Here is a 13,291-nt window from a genome sequence, read left to right as displayed (position 1 = left end):
TAATTTACCGTTTTCATTCTCACTTAATATAAATGTATATATAAATAAAATATGATATATTATAATAAATAAATTATATATTATTAATAGTCAGGTAGGAGGAAAAATCTGAAATCATTATGGAGTGTGTACTTCATGAATTTAATTAATAGCATATAAATTGTATTAATTATATTTATAAATATAGTGTTTATATATATTTGATTTGAAAATTTTAGTGTCTATATATATATTTTGTTCTCTTGGCTTGCTCTTCGTGATGATGGAGCATGTAGTTTGATATGAAACATTGAAGGAATAATTACACACAACTTTTATGAGATAAATTTAGATAATAATAAATTTAGTAAATTGTAATTTAACTTTTAGAAAATATTATATAGATAAATAATTATGTTTTAGATAATAATATTTATATTTTTAAATTTTTTTTTCTCACAAGTTTAGCAACCCAGCTAATAATATATAAGTTTTACAATATTAATAATAATAATTATTCATATATAAATTGAATTACATAAATTTATAAACTAACTTTACTTTTTACCTTTTTAATGAGTTTCATTCGATTTGATTTTTTTTTTGTAAAGTTTCCTTTTACCTATAATTTTTACATTATAGTAAAATTTTATCTTTAACAATTTGAATATAATTTTTCTAAATTTTAATATTCTATTTGAAGTAGAATTTTATGTTCAATTTTATAATAATTATAATTGATTAATATTGAATTTATCTTTCAATTCATGTTAGTTTTTTTTAATACAAAAATTATTTTTTTAGGTACATATTTCATTAATTTTTAAAATTTGATATATTTAAAAAACAAGTTTTATTTTTAATTTAATTACTTGTCAATTTAAAATGTTTATCATTTATTATTAAATTTTTAAAACTATTATAATTCTATAAAATACAACATATGCAAAATATGTTTTTGTTTTTGTACTTGATTTTTCTTTCTTTGATTGATCCAACCAAAAATAATTATGTTGATGTTAGGATATTAAGGTTATTGTTAAGAATTCTTCTATGATAAAATTTCATATAGAGAAAGGGGCCTAATTACTGCCTATAATCATTCATTGAATTTTTCTAATTAAAAACCGACTAAAAAAATTTGCTAGGCCAACAATAGTCCATTAGTAAACCCAAAAATTGGAAACAAAGTTAGTAACTAGACTAATTGTGCAACTTTATTAGTACCTTAGCATATAATTACTAGGGCATTTGTGCATATTCAATTAGTTTTGCAAATTTTGGGGTGGTCAAAGTGAATAGTTAATAGGAAAATAGAGTATGTATTGAATGTTAAATCAAAATGACCACTTTTTGGCCCTTACATGCAAAACAAATCCCACCATCGTAACTACCCACAAGCCAAACAATATGTATAAGCACTCAAGTCACATACGAAGAAGACCAAAAAAAATTAATCATCAAGACCCAATGTACTATTTAGGAGCTATAAGGTGCATGAAGTTAGCCACAATGGCTATTGATTCCCTTACCCTAATATAATTTAAATTATTATTATATCTTATATTTTATATTATGTAAATTCATTTTGTAAAATACTATAGTTATATTAATAATTAATAAATATATTTTATAATAGAAATTATTAGATATAAATATAATATAATATTCAATTATTATTAAGTCAAAACCCTAAAATTAAATTCTCTCTATTTATAAATATTAGAAACATATTGTCGATTCTTATATTGGGTGGTAGTAATGAGGTTTTGTTCTAAGTTCCATGGTTATTTTGAAAATGTTAGAGAGCACTTGAGACATGAATAAAGCGATCAAATTGCTTTTACTTCTTCTCCTGCTGAGCAATGAAAAAAAATGGATACAAGATGATTTGTTGGTTTCCTTCTTAAATAGGTACATTGCATGCAAGACATTAGATCATCAAATGGGCATAGCTACAATACGTTGGTCAATTGAATGTTATAAAAATAGAGCATACTATTTTATGAGAATGGAGAAACTATTATATGAAAGAATCAAAAGAATTGTGCAACATATTTTTTAGACTATTCTTAACACTAAATTTAAGCATGTAGGAGTATGATCCTTTATGAAATTTTCACAATAAAAAAAATAGAATTTGAGGCTTTTCATTTCTGTAACTTACACTAAAACACAAGAAGAGAACTAGAGTGAAGATAAAATGTATATGCCAATATTAACTAACTCAAAAAATTATTTGCTTCATTGGGAGTCACTACAAACCCCTAATTAATTGAACTTAATAACTTCCAAAAATAAATATTTGTCATTTGGGATGCCATTAACATTTCCATCCATCTCTCTCCACCTCTCCCCCTCTTTATATATATCTCTTTCATCTCTATCCACCCCTCTCATCTCTCTCTTTATATCCCCCCCCTCTTTCTCTCTTTCTCTTCCCCTCTCCATCTCTCCTATTGAAAACCTAACATGTACCTATTGGTAATGGATGCATAGTTGATTTTAAGCTATCAATTTCCTCTTTTTCCCTTCATATCTCTATCTCTATATCTTTCCCTCTCTCTACATCAGTCTCCATATCTCTATTACAAGTTATCTTTGTCACCTTCTTTCTCTCTCACTCTTTCCCCCTCTAAATCTCTCTATATTTATCTATATCTCCCTATCTCTCCCTCTCCTTCTCTATCTATCTCTTATTATCTCTAACCCTCCCTTATTCACCACATCTCTCTTGCTCTATATCGCAATCTATTTATTTGTCTCTCCCTTTATCTCCCTCTCACTTCTATGTCTCTTTCTATCCCCATCTATCTCTCTCCCATCTCTTTATCTCTTTCTATCAATACATTTGTCTACCTTTGTCTATATCTCTCTATCTCTCTCCTTATCTCTCTACATCACCCTCTATCTCTCCCTCGCCCTCTATCTCTCCCTCTCTCTATCTTCTTCATCTCTCTCTATATCTATCTCCCCCTTTCTACCCCCCATCTATCTCTCTAACTCTACCTCTCTCCTTTTATACTCTCTCTCTCTCTCTCTCTCTCTCTCTCTCTCTCTCTCTCTCTCTCTCTCTCTCTCTCTCTCTCTCTCTCTCTCTCTCTCTCTCTCTCTCTCTCTCTCTTTCAATATCCATCTCTATCTTTATCTACCTCTCTATGTCTATATCCTTATCTCCCTTTTTTTGTTCCTCCCTCTATCTCTCCATCTCTCTCTATTACAAACATGACAATATGAGCCTTATTGTCTATGTCTATGTACGAACAGTCCTTAAGGAAGAATGGGATGAAAGAACTTGTCTTTTCTACAATAAAAGTGGTGTTACTAACTGATAGTCTTGTGAATGCCATTGAAACTCATTCATTCACAAACAATACATGGAGAACCTTGTTACGCCGAAGGCATTCCCTATATGAGATGAACAAGCTGAAATTGAAAATCTATGGTTGATAATGAAAGAAAACCAATGCAAGACCATCAAAGATATCACGTCCGTTCATTTTATTCTATTTTCTATTACTACCTTTTTCTACATGGTTGCTCTGTTTTAACCGATGGTGTTCATATTTCATTGTTCACTCTTAACTTATTTCTGTTGTCGTATGAAGAGACGTGTGTCTGTCAATGAATGGACAAGATGATTGACATCCATCAAATCACATTCATTTTTCAGCGGACAACCTCCACTGCTCTCTTTTGGTGGTCACCTCTCTCATCTTGCTCAGACCAGTAGTTGGAGAAATCAATGTACGTATCACTATTGTTTACCATAGAATTGTTTACTCATTTTATCTACGCATGCACAAATAGTCGTACAAACTTACTTCAAGTTCACTGGGTTGTTCCTTGGCTCTATTCTCATGCAGAGGACATATATAAAGAGGCTCAAGCTCAAGCATATTTTTCTATCCCTTACTCCCACAGAGGACGTATAAAACCTCCATAGTTTGGAACGAGTGAGAATATTGGGACGTGGTAATGGAGGCGTTATGTACTTATCATATATATTTATTATATTATCATTGATTAAAAAATATAATTTTAATATTAAAATATTAAATTATTAAAATAGATTATTTTTAATACTTTGTGAATTAATCATCCACATACATAGTGATAAATATTATATTGTAAAGGGCGCATGAGTAGCCGAGTTGGTGTGAAGGTGAGTCGTGAGGCGTAGTGTTAGGCTAATTTTCCCGGTTCTACGCATCAACTCCGGTTTGATTCTAACTGGTTACCATAAACCCTTTTAACCTATTAATGGGTCTTCGGGGGTTGATCCAGCTCTTACTTCAGAGAAGATTAAATGGGAACCACCTAGCAAATAGTGGATAAAGATTAATTTCGATGGTGCATCAAAAGAAAATCCGGGAACCTCAGGTGCTAGAGTGGTGGCGAGGGACGACAACAAATCTATCCTACTCAAAGGAGCTTAGTGATTGCAGGATGACACCAATAATGAAGGAGAGGTCCAGGCGGCTTTTCTAGCAACAAAACTAGCCTTAAACATGAAAGTCCAACGACTACACTTAGAAGGAGACTCTTAGATAGTTATTAATGCAATAGCTAAAGGCAACACATCATGTTGGAAGCTAAACTGATGGGTGGCTATGAGCCAAGAGAAACTCAACACATTTGTGGAGTTCCGTGTCTCACATATTAGGAGGGGAGCAAATGCAGTGGCATATTTGTTGTCTAACATTGGAAGTGAACTAGATAGTTGCACGGCCAAATGGTGGAAAGGTGATGGTCGCATGTGGGAATGGTACTAATTGTAGCCTTTTACAAATGTGGAGTCTTCAACTTGTTAATGAGAGCAAAATTTGGCAAGTACATATGCGAAGGTGGCGCCTACTCTTTGAAGAAGGAGTTATCTGTGGCAGGTTGCACGATCAGAGCGAGTGGAGGATGGCAGTAAATCCTGCTCTTGATCTCATGGCATTAATGCCTTATCCTTGGCACTCATTACCCATCCTATGCGATGGAGGAAGAATTTATTACCCTTTGAGTTGTGTGCCAGGGTTTGTTTGAAGTAGAATTAATTGTATCTTTGTAGCTTTGTATGACATTGCATTGCAGGAATTGCTGTTTCAAAATTGTAGGTGACCATGGAGGCTAATTTCACTCTGCGAACAGACAAGAAGTTGGTGCCCTTTTGGGAAAGGTATCGGATAAACGGATGCAGGGACTCTTCAGGTTTAAGACGGAGAAGTTGTGGGCGGCAACTCATCTCATGCTTGCTGAGGAGGTGGTTTATATGGGGAGTTTTTGATTAACCTGGATTCAATCTTGGAATGGGTGGTATCGTGAGTTGGCATCTGAATTAAGGAAGGGGATGACCAGGAGGAATTGCTTCCTTTTATTCGTGGTCCGATGGATGAAATCAAAGACCAATACCATGAATGTGCTCGAGTGGAGTGGGAAGCGATGACACTCTATGTGAAATTAACCAGAGCAGATGAAGTCCTAAACGCTCTGCATGTGGTGGCAAGGATGGAAGTTGACAAGGACCTGAGAGATAGATTTGAAGAAGGAAGAGCCATTTAGTTACTGGCGAGTTTGGAGGGCGACCTTGACTTTGGATGTATGGACTGCATCCCAAAGATGAAAGCTGAAGCGGCAAAGGGGAAAGCATCGACTTCTGAGGAGGGAAGGGAGGAGGCGACCTAGGGGGATAGTGAGTGAGTGGCCTGTCGGCGAATGTTTTTCATCTATTTGTTTTTACTCTAAAACTTTTATTATTTCTGGAACATTTGGTTTGGAGAACCAACAAAGAACTGGCTTTTTGTTTCTGCTATAAGCTGTAGGGTAGGGTAATTCATAAGTTTGGACTGTGGGTAGTATGGGTTTGATATTTTCTGCGTTTATGCATAGTGGAAGACTGCAAATTTTGTATATTTAAATTTCCATTTTAATAGAATGAAAAAATATTTACCGATAAAAAAAATAAAATTATATTGTAAGGTATTCTTAAAATTCATAGTTGTCCATAAATTTACACTCATCCATATTCAAAATTCCAAACTTTTTTGTATATTTTACTATGAAAAGATTCTATGATAATCTTTTTCACTTTTCTTATATATGAAATGTTAAATCAATGTACATATATATAGCAATACATTCAAACAATCATGATTCTAGATATATTTTTTATGATATTTTTTTAGTTTTATAATTTTAATATTTAATTAATTATTATAAATTGTTTATCTTGATTTATATATTAATTATTTTTAAAATATTTTTGTAATAGCATAAATTTTTACTTTTATATTATGAATTAATTTGTAATCTTATTTTCCTTTTTATTATAAATAATTTTAAGATAAATTAATTATTAAACTCATAAAAAATGGTAAGAGGTATTAGTGCAAAAACAAAACTACCAAGGCTGAATTCGAAAAATAAGTTAAAAAGGTGAAAATGGGGTTAAATTGTGAGAAAAAAAGAAGAGAGAATAGTTTTATCCATAAATATTGGGAAATATCTCTTCAAAATCAATTCTTCAATAGGCACTTCAACATCAACATGATATGTGGCAAAATATAATCAAGATTTATAATATATATTAGAAGAAGTTAGCTATATCTTAAATATCAAGGATAAGAAATTTAGGTTGAAAGTTCTAAATTACCAGATTTTCATTTTGAATGTCAATGTGGAAATGGATATAAAATATCAACTATCAATATATCAAACAATTTTGAATATCTAACAATAAAATATTTGAAAAATATTATATTAATGTTTAAATTCGATAGTATTTGGCATTGGATAGATAAGATTAAACATTGGATGGAACAATTCTAAGAAAGAGATTATTTTTTAACATTAGGTTTCTCCAATTTGAAGAAGATAGAGACAAGATTTCTAAGAGACCTTGGCCACTTGACTTCAATTTAATAAAATATTTCTTTCATTCACAATTAAATTAGGTATGCAGTTGATGCAAGGGCATTTGCACCACAGTCGAACCTGCATTCTTCAACGAAAAAAAATAAAATAAAATATATCCACTTTTTAATAGAAACAATTGTTTCAAGAGTTTTTCTTGAACACATTTTACCAACACTCCTAAAGGTTTTGTAGCTACATCTCTCACCATTTGGGAGAATTTATATTGTTAGTTTTATGGGAAATTTAAATTTTCAAAATCTTTTGAAGGGAAGCATCATAATGTTATTCGTTTATCTTGGTTAGTTTTTCAAGCAAGATAGAGCTTCGAGTAAAATGTTACACCAAAAATTAGTATCATTGCACACTTTCAAAACACCAAATTGATGGAATTGATGATGGAGAAATTGACACACCTCCTTAGCTACAAAAATATTGCAAATTGAGAAGAGTTTTTAATGCCATTTTTCAGGGAAAATAGAATGTGTGTAGGGCACCAGCTTTGGAATTAAAGTTGCAGATTTAAAGAGGAGATTTAATGTCTCCTAGCAAGGAATAAATAATGCCTTTTGGGAGTGCCTTGCTTATAGTATTAATTTGCTTATTTTAAATCAATTTATAACATATTTTTATTGAGCAAGAGAGTATACCAATGATTAGAATTATTTGGTGAAATGAAACACCATTTGTAGGGAAATTGAGAGAAGATAAAAGAAAAATAGAAGAGCAATGTTGGAATGAATAAAGGAATGTTGTATAGGTGAATTGAGATTCCTTTTTGTGTAAAATTATAAAATTTCTTCTTGTTATATGATATTTTGAAATATTGTCGGTTTAACTAAATGAATACATGAAATTTGTGCTATTTAATGATGTTGGAGTAGATTATTATGGTTTTTCTATGTGATTGAGAATATCTTTATATCACTTCTATACTAACATCCATCTAACTTTGTCATATTTAATGATGTTGGAGTAGATTGTTATGGTTTATCTACGTGATTGGGCATATCCCCATATCACTTCTACACCAATACCCATCTAATTTTATGTAATATTTAGCACTTTTTATGAAATAAAAGCCATAATTTATTTGAATCCCGTGTGAATTTTGCCCATTTGGATAATAAAGGAATTAGGGTAAAAAAAATATTCATAAGAAGCCTTAGATTAAATTGAAATCAACATAAACATTCAAACCTGAGCTTTGCAAATGGGCAATTGGAAAAATTTCATGTCAATGCAAAGAAAATGAGAAAGATAATGAAAGAGATGAAGGGAGAATTCCAAGGAGTTTCACCATCATCAAATATCTAGCCCACATTTCAAATTATTTGAGACACCGACTTAGGGTATTTTGATGTAGATGAATTTCACTAGAGGCTATCAATTGAGAATGCTACTCCGTGAGCAAAAAACATGCAAGAAGTGGGTTACACCAAGTGGTTAGATTTACTACATCCATGGAGGCTCCTGAATTGGTATTAGAATGCATACGTAACTACAACATGAAGAGAATATTAGTAGTCAAAGAAGGCAAGTATCAATAGAATTAACCTAGAAAGGAATCACTAAAATCCTCAACATGCCAATCTATCTAATTCTATGAGATTTTGCCAAGATCAAGAGGTAATGGAAAGCACAAATAAGAGAGGACAAAATAGATGATAGAAATATACTGTATTCTATCAAGATGAAAAATATGATCAACTGGATCATTAAGCCTTACATACAATGAATATGAGCCTGCTTATATAGGCAAGGCTATATGGATATGTGAGCACACAAACATGACATGTGGCTCAATAAGAAACAAGAGTAGGTAGGAAATAGGTGTGCGTAGGTAGGAGAAACAATATAATATTCCACATGAGGTGGATCACCCACTGAATGTGGAGTGTAACAACAAGCTAAGTCCACAAAAGGTGGAAATTCTCCTACACACACTATCCCAATGTGGCACAAACACCCAAGTGTCTCATACCCAAACTATTATGAAATGCATTTCCTAAGTAAACTTAAGTAATGTGTAATAATATCCAAGATGAATAATTATTTACACCAACACCCCCCCTTAAGTGCAACTTAGGGGAATGCACTAAAGTCTACAATGCAACTAAGCAATGCAAGATGGGTCCCGGCTATTAGGCCATGTTAAGTACCCATGTACAAATGCAAATGCATGAAAACCAATGCAATGAAATCTCTCACAAAGTGGGGAAAGAGAGAAAAACCCAATGGGAAAAAACCCTCCCCCAAAAGATAGATGGAAGCTATACAAGAGAAATCTCATAGAAGAATGTGAGGAACAAAACCCCATGTGAGGAAAAAGTGCCCCCCATATGAGAGAAGAAGAAGAAGAAGAAGAGAGACTAGGAAACCCCCCCTCAATGTGGAATCTGCACCAATGATAGAAGCTCTATGTATGGAGAAATTGCTCCATGATCATCGAACAACATTCCTCCCCTTAGGAAGAAACAAAACCAAAGGTGTATCCATGAAGTCTCCCCAATCATGAAGGGAAGATGTATGAAAAAAACTCATGATGAAAGGAATCTCTGAAAACTGCTCAAGTGTCCCCATGTCAATGCTGAAAGATACCCACTCCAAAGGTGGTAAACTGTGCCACACTACTGAAAAAGGCACTCCAAGATCTAGTGGAGATGGATGTAGAACATGTCCCAAAGACTCACATGTCTCCTCAAAACATAAAGAGACCTCCTCCAACTGTTGTACATAAGTATCCACAATCATATCAACCTCAAAAGAATGATCATGTATGAACAAGAGGGTCAGAGTGTTCCCTCACAACAATCAAAGAAGGATCATATTCATCAAAGAGAAGATGAATGTCATCAATGATGTCTCCCAAATCTGCAATGTAGGATTCCACAAACAAACCTGCAATGTTTGTCAAGTAATCATCCCATGAATTTGAAGCTGGAAGACAATGAATATCCTACTGCACTGAATCACATGAAGGCAAAATTGTCACACTATCTGCATCATCAAGTGCAATAGGTGATGTGATATCAATATGAGGAGATGAAATACAAGACTCAAGAACGGGGTCACATGTGAGAATCCCCATGTTCAAGTGCCCAAAGTTCTCCTAAAAAACTGAACCATCACAAGAAGTGTAATCATCATCAAATGTGAAATCATCATCATCAACAAAATCTGAAAAGGAGTATAACCGAGATGCATGATCAATCACCCCAGTCACAATGATAGCTCTAGTCTCCAAATCTCTAATGAAAACTGACTCAGGTGTGAACTCCACAACTCTTTTAGTTGCGCCATGTGTGATTTGATAGATAGAAAGGAGATTGTTTGTCAAGTGGGGTACACACAAGACATCATTGAAGGAGTTATCCCCAATGCCAATAGATCCTTTCCCAATCACATCCATGTATGTATGATTGCCCATCAAAATCTGCGCCATGGTGCAAGGATCAAATATAGAGAACATAGACTCTAAAGATGCCATATGATGAGAAGCCCCTGAATCTAGAAGCCATATTTCTGAATCATGAGTGGTAGTAGCACAAAGAGCTTTTCCTTTTCTTGTCCCAAAAGAGTGAGTCTTCCCACTTGTAGAAGCCATGAATGCTTGCCCTTTTCCTTTTGAATGTGAGGAAGTGGAAGTTGATGGATCATCCTTCTTGTAGACATTAGGCAAATCAATGTTATGCTTTTTGATGATATATGTGAGCTCATCAATCTTTTTAAAATGGCAACGACGCTCCTCATGACCAAACTTTTTACAATAGGCACAAGTAGGTTGCTCCATCTTTGGTGAATTATCCCTCTTGGAAGAGGATGTATCTCCTTGTTGTGGAGAGGATGATGCTTTGTCCTTAGGCTTTGATTACCATTTCTTCTTGTTTGAGTTGTCATTTCCTTGATTTCCTTTGTTTCCTTGATTTGCCACTACTGCTTGAGACTTAGAAGCCTTAAGAATGCCCATGCTTATCAACTTAGTTTTTTCCATCATCAACATTTCATTGAAAGCATCAAATGTAGGCATTGTGTAGCTTGAACCCATTATCATCCTATGGGTTTGGAAACTATAAACAAATTTTGCATATTCTTGTGGAATCTTGCCCATCAAGTTGAAGATCAATTGAGTATCCTTCTTATCAATGCCACAATCTTTGAGTTGTGCTCTCAACTCATTTGCCTTGGTGACATAATCTTGCATAGTATCCAAGTTCTTGGGATCCAACATGGTGAGATCACTATCAATTTGATATCCCCTAATCTCATCAACTTGACTATACAAGTCTTGAAACTTTTGCCAAGCATCCTTGATTAGAGTACACTTCTCAATATGAAAAATGAGATCCTTTGATACATACTTTCTTAAGGTACCAATTGCCATGATATTTTTAGTGAGCCAATCCAAGTGACCAACTGGATCAACCTTAGGATCAGCGGGAGCAACAATAGTTCCATCAATGTAATGAGTTAGTCCTTTTTCCATAAGTTTACTCCATGCATCAATTTTCCAAGTAGCATAATTATGAGGAGTTAAGAGAGGAAACTTAGAAGAACCCATAGCAGCAAAAAGGAAGGAACACAAGAGCACAAAAGCACAAGAGAGACCCCCCCAAATTCACTCAATCAAAGTACCCCCCCAAAAATGATGATTTTGGCACTTTATATGTAGTGTGTGTACAATAGGCCACTTGCAAAACAAGGCAAAGTGGACTTCTAATTTCAATTTACAACTTCTCAAAATGAGATCTAAGAGACTTCAACAAATATTGCTAGTGATCTAAATTGAGATCCAAGCAAAATGCAAGTACCAAATATGCCAAAAATGGCCAAATAATGAAAGTACAATTTCTACTTAAAATTACTGCAAACAAATGGAAGATTATGAAAGTAGATGAAAAAATATGTACTTTCAAAAAAAATGGCACTTGAAAAGGAGTCCATATGAACCCAAATGAAGCCTCCAAAGTTGTAAAAATCGGGATTTCATGATTTCCGAAAAATCTATATCTGAGAAATAGAAAAATCCTGCACCATTGTATAGATCATGAAATTCTACCCCAAAACAAAAAACATTGCTCGAAAAAAGGAGTTCGGATGAGTGAGATATCATTATTTGAAAATCGCCTGCAAAATTATAATTTCTGGAAAATTTTCGTCTCGGCTTCAAACTTCAAATACCTCTAGATTTGGCCTCCGAATTCTGATTTGGATGAAACAAAAGACAAAACTGACTTTCTTGGACCTCTTGAATCCAATGGTAACCTCAGATTTGACCCATCAAGCTTCAATAAAAACCTACAATAGAAAGATCCAAAATGCAAACCCCAAATAACATCAAATTTCTCTGAATTGGCAAACCAATGACACTCTAATGGCTCTGATACCATGTGAGATTTTTCCAAGATCAAGAGGCAATGGAAAGCACAAATAAGAGATAACAAAATAGATGATAGAAATAAACTGTATTCTATCAAGATGAAAAATATGATCAACTGGATCATTAAGCCTTACATATAATGAATATGAACCTACTTATATAGGCAAGGCTATATGGATATGTGAGCACACAAACATGACATGTGGCTCAATAAGAAACAAGGGTAGGTAGTAAATATGTATGGGTAGGTAGGAGAAACAATATAATATTCCACATGAGGTGGATCACCCACTGAATGTGGAGTGTAACAACAAGCTAAGTCCACAAAAGGTGGAAATTCTCCTACACACACTATCCCAATGTGGCACAAACACCCAAGTGTCTCATACCCAAACTATTATGAAATTCATTTCCTAAGTAAACTTAAGTAAAGTGTAATAATATCCAAGATGAATAATTATTTACACCAACAAATTCAAAGAGTTCATTTAACAAGGAAGAGTCTACAAAGAACTATAGTGAATGTAGAGAGGGATGAAAGAAAACTTGACACGCTAGTTGGTTCTTAGATGACAAGAAACCAAAGGCTATCTCTAAGTTGCCAAACACATACAAAATTGACTTCAAAATAGAGATTAATGATATAATTGCACTGTTGGGTAGAGTTGTTGGACTACATAGTGCAAGCACATTTAAACCTTGGATGCACGAGTTTATTAGAATTGTAAAAGATGGAGATGCAATGGTTCATTGGGCTTAAATTGTTAGAAATTTTATTTACACATAGATGATCAGTTTCAAGAAAAAGTGATATTTTTTCATGACTTCTTATATAACATATTCATGTGCATATAGAGTATATACTTTCTTGGGTTGAATAAGGGTGGTGTACTAGGGAATGGTCTAAGGTAGAATCTAGCTTATCGTTATTATCCTCAATTGAACCTACAGGAATCAATAAAATATTATAAAAGGATAAATGATGACTTTGTTATGCAGCCTGTGAGAACAATTAAAGGTGAAAAGGCTAAA

Source organism: Cryptomeria japonica, chromosome 9 (assembly GCF_030272615.1).
Source record: "Cryptomeria japonica chromosome 9, Sugi_1.0, whole genome shotgun sequence".
In the NCBI taxonomy this organism is placed as follows: domain Eukaryota; kingdom Viridiplantae; phylum Streptophyta; class Pinopsida; order Cupressales; family Cupressaceae; genus Cryptomeria; species Cryptomeria japonica.
This window is presented reverse-complemented; position numbering follows the sequence as displayed.